The sequence below is a fragment of the Lactuca saligna genome, chromosome 8, assembly GCF_052625555.1.
Source record: "Lactuca saligna cultivar CGN05327 chromosome 8, ASM5262555v1, whole genome shotgun sequence".
Classification (NCBI taxonomy): Eukaryota; Viridiplantae; Streptophyta; class Magnoliopsida; order Asterales; family Asteraceae; genus Lactuca; species Lactuca saligna.
The window spans coordinates 233,521,306-233,536,690 of record NC_136424.1 but is presented as its reverse complement, the minus strand read 5'-3'; positions in this window follow the sequence as shown (position 1 = coordinate 233,536,690).

Below are 15,385 nucleotides of genomic sequence, written 5' to 3'. Positions count from 1 at the left end.
TGTCCCTATCATATGAATAAACTAAGTCCTAATTAGATACAAATGTGTATCTTTACATCATAATTAGGAACCTCGTGCGTTTACAAGTCCCGGCTCAGCTCTTAGCATCCAAACCGTCTCGTATCTCGTCCGGTGAGTTCATACCCCTACGGCTTTTTCACTGTTTTCAATGTTTTCAGGGGGGGAATACAAGCAAACTATAATTGTTTTCCAATCACAACATTGATGTGTTTTAAACAATATCTGACAAACCTATAAACTCTTTTACTCCTTATGTATTATGTTGAGCATAAGGAATGACTATTCGATTTCAACTAAATGGATTTTAGTTAAGGAAACAATCAAACTAATCAAATTATTATGGGAATAACTTGGGGGTCTTTACTATTCTTTCTATCGTATATTGATGTCTATATCAAGTTATTAGATAAACTATGTCTGATTCAGTTTATCTCCGTATCATTTTAATGTATTGTCAGATAATTTCATGTATGTATCTATACTTTACTGTACTATGTTTCATAATCTTTTGTATATCGATATCTTACAAGAACCCTGTGAATAGTTTAGTACTAGTTTGTGAGATAGTCACTACCCTTTATGGATGATCAGTAAATCCTCCCCGGAAGTGTAACCAGAGTCTCCTAGAGGGGGAGCGCGGAATTTGTGAATAGATCTATTCGGGACTGACAATCCCACACCTTAACTGCTAGCTACAGTTAGGCGGGCACGCCTAGGGTGACAAAATTTCTGGATATCGTTCGACGTCTAACAAACGTCAAGGAGGTCACGTTGTCGTATTAGTATGGTTACCCGACTCACAATATGTATTAATACTAGCTTACTCACAGTTTGGGTTCAGAAACTATATTTCGTTCGGGATAGTGATCCCATGGTTTTGCATCTATATTTTATATCTCTTTTGGGAGAGTGATCCCATGGTTTTATGCTTATAACTTGTATGGGATGTCTTTCCCCATGGTCTTTAACTATATCTTATACGGGATAATGATCCCAAGGTTTTGTATCTATATCTTATACGGGATAGTGATCCCATGGTTTTCCAAATCTGTATCTTATTCAGGATAGTGATCCCATGGTTTCAATCTACATTTACATATATACATCAACTTATCTCGTGTTTAGTCCGGCATGATAGTCCCACGATCTTAAACCTGCACTTTCAGATGTGTCAAACTATCTTATATGTCTTTTGGGATAGTAATCCCAAGATTTTCATTATATAGTTTTGTGTGTTAAACTATACTTTGTGATATACAACCGATCTTATAATTAGGAAAATATGGGATTTTCCTGGGGTAAAATACAATACATAACCGAATTGGTAACAAATGATAACTTAACCAATTTCACATAAGAAAATATGGGATTTTCTTGGATAACAACTTTTTCGGAAACTAAAGGAAACCGATACATTTTCATAAACCAAAACCGCTTATGAACTCACCAGCTTTATGCTGATTTTCCAACCGCTTGTATTCTCAGGTCCAAGTTAGACAGGTACCTGGTGATCTCTTTTGATGAAGACGGAGTGCGTGGAAGACTCGTCTCAACTTTTGTTTATATGATGCATATGTATAACTTGTATAACTTTACTTTTGAACAAATGTAAACTTTCATATATATGTAATGTAATGTTTGTTTACTGTGATTACTATGTACATTGGCTTTGATACACAACTTGGAGTCAACCCCGGGGACGTTTCCGCCTTTGGTTTTCGGGGTGTGACAGATTGGTATCAGAGCCCTTGTTTATAGTGAACAGAGTATACCAAACCTTACATGGTATAAAAATATAAACACTAAAGGGCCTCAGTGCTCTGAATTAAAACTGTCTTCAAAACTACAAGTATTTTCAAAAGTATACAAGTATACCGAACCGCTGAAATCCATAACTACAAGTAGAACAAAACATACGTAAATGGGTGTTGTACACTGCGGTTAAACCTGGGTAGTTATGTAGTCGTGTCTAGGGTCAATATAGCCTGGCCAACTATATTCATTCGAGACACGGCCAACATGTGCTTGGGAGTGACTGTGGTACGCAGCATGCCTAAAACTTACCTAACATTCCAAACAACGAGTCGTCGCTGCAGCGCAACCATGAAATACTATGGGAGTATTTCCCGAGCCAATACTTCGTAGAAAATCCTCGTATACGCGATGTTACTTGATCATTCCACTAGCGATAAAATGTTCTGTTTTGATAACTCCTTCCTACTTTATCGCTTAGTATGATGCTATATCTGTCCTGATGAGATATCCCTTGTTCAATATCTCTTGATTCAATTCAGAGGACTTATAATCCTCTCTTTCCCGATCTTTTAGATCAAGATGCCTTTGAGAAAGAGACCCAGTGCGAAGAACAACGATAATCCTCCTCCGCCACCATCTTCTCCTCAATTTGATCTCGCATCACTTCAAACAGTTCTGACTGCTGCAATGGTGGCAGCTATGTCTCAAATGAATCCCGGTGGCTCCGGAGGTGGTCCCCAACACCAAAATCCAGAAGACAGCCAGGAACATAGAAGAGGGGGTTCCTACAAAGACTTCATGAACGCGAAGCCCACAACCTTTGATGGCACTGGAGGTGTCATTTCCTTGACTCGATGGTTCGAGAAAATCGAGTGAATCTTCGAAATATGTGCTTGTTCGGAGTCTGACAAAGTCAAGTTTGCCGCCTACACTTTCCTTGATAAAGCCCTGACTTGGTGGAATGGCCGAGTCAAATCCTTAACCTTACCCGTAGCAAATGCCATGGGTTGGGAAGCTATGAAGGAGCTTCTGCTTGCAGAATACTATCCTCGAGGTGAAATTCAGAAACTGGAACACGAACTCTGGAACCTTAAGATGAAGGGTTCCAATATAACGGCTTATACTTAAAGATTCGATGACCTGTCATTACTCTGTCCGGGAATGGTTACCCCGGAGAGTAAAAAGATCGAGAGATTCATCTAGGGATTGACCCAGCCAACAAAAGGGAATGTCTTGGCTGCGAAGCCAGACACGTACGACAGCGCTAAATGTCTTGCGAAAATCTTGATCGATCATGAAGACAATTCAGATGAGGAAACTGCCACTCCCGAGTCAGACACAAGTGGAGGTGAAAGCAAAAAGAAATCTCGGAACAAGCGAAAGGCCCCGAGTACGAAAGGGTCTTCCAAGAAACAGCAAATGGTAGCAGTCCATGCTGCTACTGCCCCTATTGCTGTCTCAGCTGTCGGTTCTACAGCCCAAACTCCCACTAGTGGATACACTGGCAGTCTTCCTTGGTGTGGTAAGTGCAACTACCATCACCGCATTCCTGGTCCATGTCGCGAAAGGAGCTGCGACAACTGTGGCAAGAAGGGCCATCTGTCTCGAACCTGCAGAAAACCAGCCAAATCAACAAACCAATCATCGGGAGCAGGAATCAGCCCAGCCTGCTACAATTGTGGTGAAGCAGGGCACTTCAAAAGTAATTGCCCCAAAGCAACTACCACTACTGATCCCTCTGTCGCCGCAGGTATACTTCTCTTTGATAACTCTTATACCTGCATTTTTTTTTCGATCCCCGTGTTTGGAAGGAAACCTGTTATCTATGTATTCGAATGTTTTCTAAGCTCAATTCCTCGTATGCGATCGAAATGTGCATCATCGAGACGACTAACCAATGAGATGAAGAACACTAACTTCGTACCTATAGATTGAATCCTCGGTCCAGAGGACTATTCTATTCCATTCGGTTAAATGGGAAACCTTTCGTGATAATACTTTGATGCTACGTTTAACATGGAATGACGAAGTCTCATTCATGTTGTTATCCTGGTTTCGAGATGGTCGCCCGTCTATACCTCTTCCTCGACCTAACTCTCATGATCTTCGACATCGAACTTTCGTATTGTTTCATGCTTTAAAACTCAAGAGTTTTCCTGGTACGAATTACCACATTCCTCGTTTCTGTGATCATTGAGAAACGAGAAAGTTAGTAGCTCTTTCTTCTAAATGTCTGTCCCGAAGAGTTTCTGGGAATTTCATTCGAACGTCTAAAGTTTCATTCCACATCGTATGTTTCGAAATCCTCGTAGAGACCCGATTCCACTTGAGAAAGTGATGATCCAAAATATCGAACCCATTCGAGTTTCATTTCAAACTCATGATCTATATCCTATTCTTTGAATTTCGGGACGAAATTCCCTCTAACGGGGGGATAATGTAACAACCCGAAATTTGTTCGTCGCCAAAACCCATTCTACCCGGAAAGTCGCCGTTATCGGATTTGTTCCGTTTTCTCTTTGGAGTTAATCATATAAACTTATATGTTTATTTTATTCTAATGAGTGTCTAAATCACTCAGGAACTTATGTTATTAGCCCAATAACATTTATTTCATGAGTTTTTATAATGTTCCCGTCGGGTGACGGAAACTCAATCGGGTGCGACCAAAAGCTGCGTTTAGCGTCGGTATCGGGTAGAATTCCACCGCGTGCAAATTTTAGGAACTATATAAACGTGCTTTAGCTTTCATTTGAAGCTTTTCCTGCTCTCACTACTCTCTCTCTAACCTCTCTCCAAAAATCCAAAGATTAAGGGTCCAAAACTCAATTTTATGGCTTCAAATCCTTAAGGTACCTTCCTAGCTTCAATCTATAGCATGTTTAGCTTCCAAATTAGACACTTAATCACGAAATGGGACACAATGTATGAGTTTACGGCCCAGGAAGATGCCTAGGCCGTAAACACCAAAAATGATGGGTTTTGAGCCCTTAAACCCCTCCTTGACTAGTTTGGACTTTAGATATGGCTATGGTACTTCAAGATATGGACTCTAAACATGTAAAACTTGAATTTTGTGATGTTTGAAGGAGTTTACGGCCAACGATCATTCTTGGGCCGTAAACTTATATAATTAGGGTTTTCATGCCCTTAAACCCTTCCAAATCACTTCTATGGCCTAGATATGAATTATAGGACCTTGATTCTAGCATTTGGACACTTGAAACATGAATTTTGGGGGATTTAGATGAGTTCACAGCCAACGAGAGTGCTTGGGCCGTAAACTCCCCAAAACTTGGCATAAATCCAATTCTAAGGTGTTAGAAAGCCATCCAACACCACCAAAAGCCTTGGAATTCCGTAACTACAAGTAGAATAAAACATAAGTAAATGGGTGTTGTACACTGCGGTTAAACCTGGGCAGTTATGTAGTCGTGTCTAGGGCCAATATAGCCTGGCCAACTATATTCATTCGAGACACGGCCAACATGTGCTTGGGTGTGACTGTGGTACGCAGCATGCCTAAAACTTACCTAACATTCCAAACAACGAATCGTCGCTGCAGCGCAACCATGAAAAACTATAGGAGTATTTCCCGAGCCAATACTTCGTAGAAAATCCTCGTATACGCGATGTTACTTGATCATTCCACTAGCGATAAAATGTTCTGTTTTGATAACTCCTTCCTGCTTTATCGCTTAGTATGATGCTATATCTATCCTGATGAGATATCCCTTGTTCAATATCTCTTGATTCAATTCAGAGGACTTATAATCCTCTCTTTCCTGATCTTTTAGATCAAGATGCCTCTGAGAAAGAGACCCAGCTCGAAGAACAACGATAATCCTCCTCCGCCACCATCTTCTCCTCAATTTGATCTCGCATCACTTCAAACAGTTCTGACTGCTGCAATGGTGGCAGCTATGTCTCAAATGAATCCCGATGGCTCCGGAGGTGGTCCCCAACACCAAAATCCAGAAGACAGCCATGAACACCAAAGAGGGGGTTCCTACAAAGACTTCATGAACGCGAAGCCCACAACCTTTGATGGCACTGGAGGTGTCATTTCCTTGACTCGATGGTTCGAGAAAATCGAGTCAATCTTCGAAATATGTGCCTGTTCGGAGTCTGACAAAGTCAAGTTTGCCGCCTGCACTTTCCTTGATCAAGCCCTGACTTGGTGGAACGGCCGAGTCAAATCCTTAACCTTACCCGTAGCAAATGCCATGGGTTGGGAAGCTATGAAGGAGCTTCTGCTTGCAGAATACTGTCCTCGAGGCGAAATTCATAAACTGGAACACGAACTCTGGAACCTTAAGATGAAGGGTTCCAATATAACGGCTTATACTTCAAGATTCGATGACCTGTCATTACTCTGTCCGGGAATGGTTACCCCGGAGAGTAAAAAGATCGAGAGATTCATCCGGGGATTGACCCAACCAACAAAAGGGAATGTCTTGGCTGCGAAGCCAGACACGTACGACAACGCTAAATGTCTTGCGAAAATCTTGATCGATCACGAAGACAATTCAGTTGAGGAAACTGCCACTCCCGGGTCAGACACAAGTGGAGGTGAAAGCAAAAAGAAATCTCGGAACAAGCGAAAGGCCCCGAGTACGAAAGGGTCTTCCAAGAAACAGCAAATGGTAGCAGTCCATGCTGCTACTGCCCCTATTGCTGTCTCAGCTGTCGGTTCTACAGCCCAAACTCCCACCAGTGGATACACTGGCAGTCTTCCTTGGTGTGGTAAGTGCAACTACCATCACCGCATTCCTGGTCCATGTCGCGAAAGGAGCTGCGACAACTGTGGCAAGAAGGGACATCTGTCTCGAACCTGCAGAAAACCAGCCAAATCAACAAACCAATCATCGAGAGCAGGAATCAGCCCAGCCTGCTACAATTGTGGTGAAGCAGGGCACTTCAAAAGGAATTTCCCCAAAGCAACTACCACCACTGATCCCTCTGTCGCCGCAGGTATACTTCTATTTGACAACTCTTATACCTGCATTTTTTTTTCGATCCCCGTGTTTGGAAGGAAACCTGTTATCTATGTATTCGAATGTTTTCTAAGCTCAATTCCTCGTATGCGATCGAAATGTGCATCATCGAGACGCTAACCAATGAGATGAAGAACACTTACTTCGTACCTATAGATTGAATCCTCAATCCAGAGGACTATTCTATTCCATTCGGTTAAATGGGAAACCTTTTGTGATAATACTTTGATGCTACGTTTAACATGGAATGACGAAGTCTCATTCATGTTGTTATCCTGGTTTCGAGAGGGTCGCCCGTCTATACCTCTTCCTCGACTTAACTCTCATGATCTTCGACATCGAACTTTCGTATTGTTTCACGCTTTAAAACTCAAGAGTTTTCCTGGTACGAATTACCACATTCCTCATTTCTGTGATCATTGAGAAACGAGAAAGTTAGTAGCTCTTTCTACTAAATGTCTGTCCCGAAGAGTTTCCGGGAATTTCATTCGAACGTCTAAAGTTTCATTCCACATCGTATGTTTCGAAATCCTCGTAGAGACCCGATTCCACTTGAGAAAGTGATGATCCAAAATATCGAATCCATTCGAGTTTCATTTCAAACTCATGATCTATATCCTATTCTTTGAATTTCGGGACGAAATTCCCTCTAACGGGGGGATAATGTAACAACCCGAAATTTGTTCGTCGCCAAAACCCATTCTACCCGGAAAGTCGCCGTTATCGGATTCGTTCCGTTTTCTCTTTGGAGTTAATCGTATAAACTTATATGTTTATTTTATTCTAATGAGTGTCTAAATCACTCAGGAACTTATGTTATTAGCCCAAAAACATTTATTTCATGAGTTTTTATAATGTTCCCGTCGGGTGACGGAAACTCAATCGGGTGCGACCAAAAGCCACGTTTAGCGTCGGTATCGGGTAGAATTCCACTGCGTGCAAATTTTAGGAACTATATAAACGTGTTTTAGCTTTCATTTGAAGCTTTTCCTTCTCTCACTACTCTCTCTCTAACCTCTCTCCAAAAATCCAAAGATTAAGGGTCTAAAACTCAATTTTAAGGCTTCAAATCCTTAAGGTACCTTCCTAGCTTCAATCTATAGCATGTTTAGCTTCCAAATTAGACAATTAATCACGAAATGGGACACAATGTATGAGTTTACGGCCCAGGAATATGCCTAGGCCGTAAACACCAAAAATGATGGGTTTTGAGCCCTTAAACCCCTCCTTGACTAGTTTGGACTTTAGATATGGCTATGGTACTTCAAGATATGGACTCTAAACATGAAAAAATTGAATTTTCTGATGTTTGAAGGGGTTTACAGCCAAGGATCATTCTTGGGCCGTAAACTCATATAATTAGGGTTTTCATGCCCTTAAACCCTTCCAAATCACTTCTATGGCCTAGATATGAATTATAGGACCTTGATTCTAGCATTTGGACACTTGAAACATGAATTTTGGGGGATTTAGATGAGTTCACGGCCAAGGAGAGTGCTTGGGCCGTAAACTCCCCAAAACTTGGCATAAATCCAATTCTAAGGTGTTAGAAAGCCATGCAACACCACCAAAAGCCTTGGAATAAATCAAGGGACCAACCAAAAATACTTTGAGGGCCTAAAACACATCATTCATGGGATTTCTAAGGGTTTACAGCCAAGACTTGTTCTTGGGCCGTAAACTCCAAAATTCTTGGTGTTAGAATGCAAACTAAACACCCCTAAGGCTCTTAGATGAATTTTAGAAGTCCTTCCATGCAAGTTTTAGACCTTGAAACACTTTGTAGCACCCTATATTAGAGTTTACGGCCATGAAGGGGGTTTCATGGGCCGTAAACTCCATAAACACCCCAAAAGTCCCATGCAAACTCATGATAGGCCTTAGATAAATTCTACCAATCACATGTGATTTGTTCTAGCACCATTTAACATCATTTTCTTAGGTAAATAGGGGTTTACGGCCTTGGAGCCATGCTAGGCCATAAACTCCCATAAAGGGGGTCTATTTGATGTTTTGTAATCATTCCAAGTCCTTAAACCAAGTTTAGAAATTATCCCCTAAGTGTTGGAAGTCCAATTTGCACCATAGACCACCCATCATGAGTTTACGGCCTTAAACTCATGGGGATGGGTGTTTTGGCCGTAAACTCCCTAAAGGGGGGTGTTCCTTTGATGTCCCAACTCATTTCCTAAGTCCCTTGTATCATTCATGTCCTTAAACGCCACCCGAGTCCCTCCAAACACTTGTATCGGAGTGTTATCGCGACCTGAAGCAAGTGTCCCTATCATATGAATAAACTAAGTCCTAATTAGATACAAATGTGTATCTTTACATCATAATTAGGAACCTCGTGCGTTTACAAGTCCCGGCTCAGCTCTTAGCATCCAAACCGTCTCGTATCTCGTCCGGTGAGTTCATACCCCTACGACTTTTTTCACTGTTTTCAATGTTTTCAGGGGGGAATACAAGCAAACTATAATTGTTTTCCAATCACAACATTGATGTGTTTCAAACAATATCTGACAAACCTATAAACTCTTTTACTCCTTATGTATTATGTTGAGCATAAGGAATGACTATTCGATTTCAACTAAATGGATTTTAGTTAAGGAAACAATCAAACTAATCAAATTATTATGGGAATAACTTGGGGGTCTTTACTATTCTTTCTATCGTATACTGATGTCTATATCAAGTTATTAGATAAACTATGTCTGATTCAGTTTCTCTCTGTATCATTTTAATGTATTGTCAGATAATTTCATGTATGTATCTATACTTTACTGTACTATGTTTCATAATCTTCTGTATATCGATATCTTACAAGAACCCTGTGAATAGTTTAGTACTAGTTTGTGAGATAGTCACTACCCTTTATGGATGATCAGTAAATCCTCCCCGGAAGTGTAACCAGAGTCTCCTGGAGGGAGAGCGCGGAATTTGTGAATAGATCTATTCGGGACTGACAATCCCACACCTTAACTGCTAGCTACAGTTAGGCGGGCACGCCTAGGGTGACAAAATTTCTGGATATCGTTCGATGTCTGACAAATGTCAAGGAGGTCACGTTGTCGTATTAGTATGGTTACCCGACTCACAATATGTATTAATACCAGCTTATTCACAGTTTGGGTTCAGAAACTATATTTCGTTCGGGATAGTGATCCCATGGTTTTGCATCTATATTTTATATCTCTTTCGGGATAGTGATCCCATGGTTTTATGCTTATAACTTGTACGGGATGTCTTTCCCCATGGTCTTTAACTATATCTTACACGGGATAATGATCCTAAGGTTTTGTATCTATATCTTATACGGGATAGTGATCCCATGGTTTTCCAAATATGTATCTTATTCGGGATAGTGATCCCATGGTTTCAATCTACATTTACATATATACATCAACTTATCTCGTGTTTAGTCCGGGATGATAGTCCCACGATCTTAAACCTGCACTTTCAGATGTGTCAAACTATCTTATATGTCTTTCGGGATAGTAATCCCAAGATTTTCATTATATAGTTTTGTGTGTTAAACTATACTTTTTGATATACAACCGATCTTATAATTAGGAAAATATGGGATTTTCCTAGGGTAAAATACAATACATAACCGAATTGGTAACAAATGATAACTTAACCAATTTCACATAAGAAAATATGGGATTTTCTTGGATAACAACTTTTTTGGAAACTAAAGGAAACCGATACATTTTCATAAACCAAAACCGCTTATGAACTCACCAGCTTTATGCTGATTTTCCAACCGCTTGTATTCTCAGGTCCAAGTTAGACAGGTACCCGGTGATCTCTTTTGATGAAGACGGAGTGCGTGGAAGACTCGTCTCAACTTTTGTTTATATGATGCATATGTATAACTTGTATAACTTTACTTTTGAACAAATGTAAACTTTCATATATATGTAATGTAATGTTTGTTTACTGTGATTACTATGTACATTGGATTTGATACACAACTTGGAGTCAACCCCGGGGATGTTTCCGCCTTTGGTTTTCAGGGTGTGACAGAATGACTGTGGAGTGTTTAAATAACTTAATCATTCAGAAAGAATAACCTAGCTATTTTGGAAGTCAAAACATGCAAAGTGAAACACGATAATAATCGAATCTAATATGGTCTCAGAACCCTTTTGAATATAAATAAAACCACTTTTTATTTATCACCATATTGATTACACATTATTCAATGTTTCAAATACTCAACTTAAGACTTGAATAAAAAACAACAATCGTCCCATGCTCCTAGCATGTACACTTTGTTTTTCTAAACAATAGTAATGCCATACCCCAAGTATGCACACTATGTTTATCTATGATCCTTACATTGTGATGTAGATCAATTGAACATGATTCCAATGATACTCATTTCACAATCCCAAATCCTTATTGTAAATGTGAGAATCCCCGATTCCTATCATTTACCAAAAAAAAAAACTTTTAGAATTTAAACTTTTATGCAATGTTCCTCTTGTAATGATTATTCACAAAGTCACCAAAACCTTGTCACTAGTCATTACAGAGTATTCTAAAGAAGGTCAGCTTCTATGGAACGAAAGTCTCATATTCAAAATACATTGCTTTGAACATCCTTCTTGCATTAAGGTTTTCTAATCTTACATAGATTGAATAACTTCCACCTATGGAGACATTTCCATAGTCCCATTTTGACTATCACTTCTGAACAAGAGTTACTTTTTTTTTTTCAGAATATGTCAATACGGTCCTGCCAAAATTAACACTATACTTCCAAATGTCCCTGAGCAACCAATCTTTGGTAAACCTCAGATTTTCCTCGACAATTGCTTAATCACTTTAGTCATATCCAGTTCTAGACTTTTCCCTTCTAAATGCCCTGAGCATTTGGAAAATTTAGAAAGGATGAATATTATAGCACATGAAATCGATCCTATATCCGAAGCATATGGGATACAATTCATGATGTTTGACATAAAGGCACGATACTAGACCAGTCTTTTGCTACAATATTTTTATTTGCCATGTTTTTCAAAATTTAACTATGAAGAGGGATGCCGTAATCATAATCGAATTTGGAAAACGCAATATATATAGAATTTCTTCAAGTTGAACCATTCCAACACAAAATTCATATATATTCTTGACTAAAGATGATTAAAATCTCAATCCAAGCTTTAGAATTGACATGAAGTATAATTTCCTCTCCCTTAATTATAGCAAAACAACTATTCAACCCCTGCAACTTCACGAATTAAAACTTTGTTTTCTATAATTAACATTGCTAACTTGCAAATCTAATCATAATTACAATGCTCCCACTAACATGATGATTATTAGCATAACACTTATGCTCCCACTAGCTCTGACATATTTTCAGAAATCTGCTGGATTTCTGAAATTTAGATTCATACATCCTTTCTTAGATAGCTCACATGTGTGTCTAAACAATTTTCAGAACTATGAAAAGGGATGCCGTAATCATAGTCTCAATTGCTTAGGCATTTGCCATTTCTCACAAGTCCATGTTAGCGTGCTGGTTAACCACACGCGCTCCACTAACGACTTTTGAAAATGCAAATAACACAATTGCTATCTACGTAAAATCTACTTAGTGAAAGCGTTTCCTCACCATGATTTTCATGAATCGGAGAGAAACCTTATGACACTTAGATTTTATAGTGTATGAGTTCCTATCCATGCGAATTTGTCAAAACCATAATCACAAGATAAGGTTAGTGACAAATTCAGCCTTACATGGATTAAACTTATTCAATCTTACTTTCTTGTCACATTGGTAGCACAAGGCCCACCAATGCTTCCAAGTTGAACTCTGATAACTCACATGCAAATCCAACTTATTTGAAGTAGGTAGAGAAATGAGAATTATGTCAACACGATAGGTTGCAAACCTTAAGTCGTGTGCTCGTGATAAATTAAAGGTTTCACTCTTGATTAAATCTTGAAACTCTTTCAGGATCTTTAAGGCTCCCACTGTCCCCTTGACATATAAGTTTTCCTAGTCAAGAACCATTCCTTGACAAAACAAATATTCAAGGGATAGTGCGGATTCTTATCAAGACTAACACTTCACACAATTGGTCTTAGTTGGTCTTTGTGTCATCCAAGACATCACAACTTACCAATCTCAAATGTACAAGAGTAGAAACATTTCACACTACATTTGATAAGTGTTTTAAACCTTACTTTATGTCACTCAAGGTTACAATCTTGGAGTATGACTCTAAGAATTGTTTTGGAATGAAGTATGACTCATCTCCTTGATCTTAACCAATCCAACAATTCATGACCTCTCTTCTTAGCCATAACAATGCACTAAGACGTCCTTAGAGTATGAATTTGTGATATGGTTTCTAAATCATTAAGATGATCATAAAACTGATACTAAAGTACTCTCCCATCTTTTCAGATTTGAGAAACTTTTATCCTTCTGCCTAATTTGATTCTTCTTATTCGCTCTGCCATACATTGGAACCTTTCCAATGTTACAGAATTATACTTAACCTTATAAGTATAATCATATTTACTAATCTTTAGTAAATCATGACAAATCAATCTTTGTGGTGGACCTTGACCAGTGCACACCCAGTGTACCTAATTCTTTAGTCCTTCAATTGACTCACATATACATGTGATCAAAGAATTAGTCTTAATTTTTCAAAGATGAAAATTCTCATTCATCATACAATACAACTTGTATGATTCCAAGTTTCTGTCCAATTGAAACTTGGGTGATGAAAGACTTTCTTCATTTGGTAAATTCAGACACTACCACAAATGAAAGAATCAAATCCACTTTCCAATATTACTATTACCGGAAACATATAAGCAACAAGTTTCCACAGATGCCATTGTAAGGATATTTTTAAAATAAATAAAATCAAAACCCCTTTTTTTCTTTTATTTTAAAACTTTGCGGAAAAACTTATCCTTACAATCCACATGAAAACCTTGTTGTTATCTATTCACAAGCAATATATTATAACTCCTAAGAAGTAGCTCAAGAATCCGATCTTCAAACTACGCGATAGAAATCCATTTACGTGATCAGATTCAGCATATTCTTTCTTTAAGTTTCTTTACCTTTTCTTTGATTCTTAAAACATCACCATGTGACCCAGTCACATCATGTATCAAGAATCTCATAATAGAAGCTTAGCAGAGTTAGATAGCGGACTTTACCTGAAGTAGAGTCAAACTTATCGACTTTAACATCCTTAGGTAAATTATGGCAGCTTTGCAACCAATGCCCCTTTTTTTGGCAATATAAACATATGGACCCTTTGATAATGGTACACAGGACTATCACAGACTTAGTTTTTCTCTTTACCATTTGGTCAACCGAGTTGACTATGGCCGATCCCTTTCCATTGGGAAGAGAATGCTTTTCTGGATTTCCTGTATCACTATTGTCAATGTCCATAAAGTTTTGAGGAAGTTGATCTTAACAAATAGATAAAATCATTAAGGGTCTTGTCATAGTCTTTTTCATAGGTGTTCCAAAAGAACTCACTATGTGACTTAGAAAGTGATTGAACCACCAACTTTCTCAATACTTTGACACCCAAGTCTCCCAGCTTGTCAATATGTGACTACATCTCCAAGATGTGACCACACCAAGACCTTTACTTGCCAATAGGGCTCGAGTGACCTTAAACTTTTCAAGAACTTGTGGGTGAGGGAGAATAATTGGAGGAGATAGAGGAAGTGAAGCATGATGTTGAGGAACATCATCTTCAAGAGATTTGGGAAGATCATAAATGTCTAAACCAGACATGTTTTGGGAGATATTCAAGATAGTTGATTTAAAGTGCTTAATATGACACCCAATATGAAATATTAAGGCTAGGACCCAACACAATATTTTATAACTCGGAAGAGGGATGCCGTAATCCAAGCCATAAAATATTTGAAGGTAGGTGAATGACGATTCACCAATTTCCACCAAGATAAACGAAATGATTTATTAGATTTTAATTGGATTTGAAATTCCTAGATCTTTTGAGATTCATTGAACTTTTCAATGGCATGTTTCAATCTCGAGTGTGCCCTCTCAAATTTTGTGACTGGGATGCCGAGGATCACAAAACAAGGTGTGAATAACCATACCAATTCACTTAGTACCCTTAATATTATCACCTAATCAATGTGCCGGTTAACCACACACGATCCATTGATTTATGACAAACATTAAGTCACCCTTCGTGGTCCTTACTAGTCCAAGTTAGTGTGCCGGTTACCCACACACGCTCCACCAACGACTTGGTAAGGTACAAAGTGTGAATTCCATGGGCTAGCACCAAATTCACATTTTTCCTAAAGTAACTAAGATTGGGAATTATTATGATTTTAGTTACTTAGTATTTATCATTAATACTTTTAATGAAGGGAGAATTTAAAGTCATTGTCCTACCCGTTCGGCTAACGACCCTCCACCGATCAAGCAAGCGGTGGGTGAGAGTATACACCCATTAAGTCTCCATTTTATAGGCAACAACCTTATACCCACCTTATAGACCGGTTTCATGAATGAGGCCTACTAATGGTAAAACGACTTGTTCTTATACATATATATAATAATTAACCATTAATGTTAT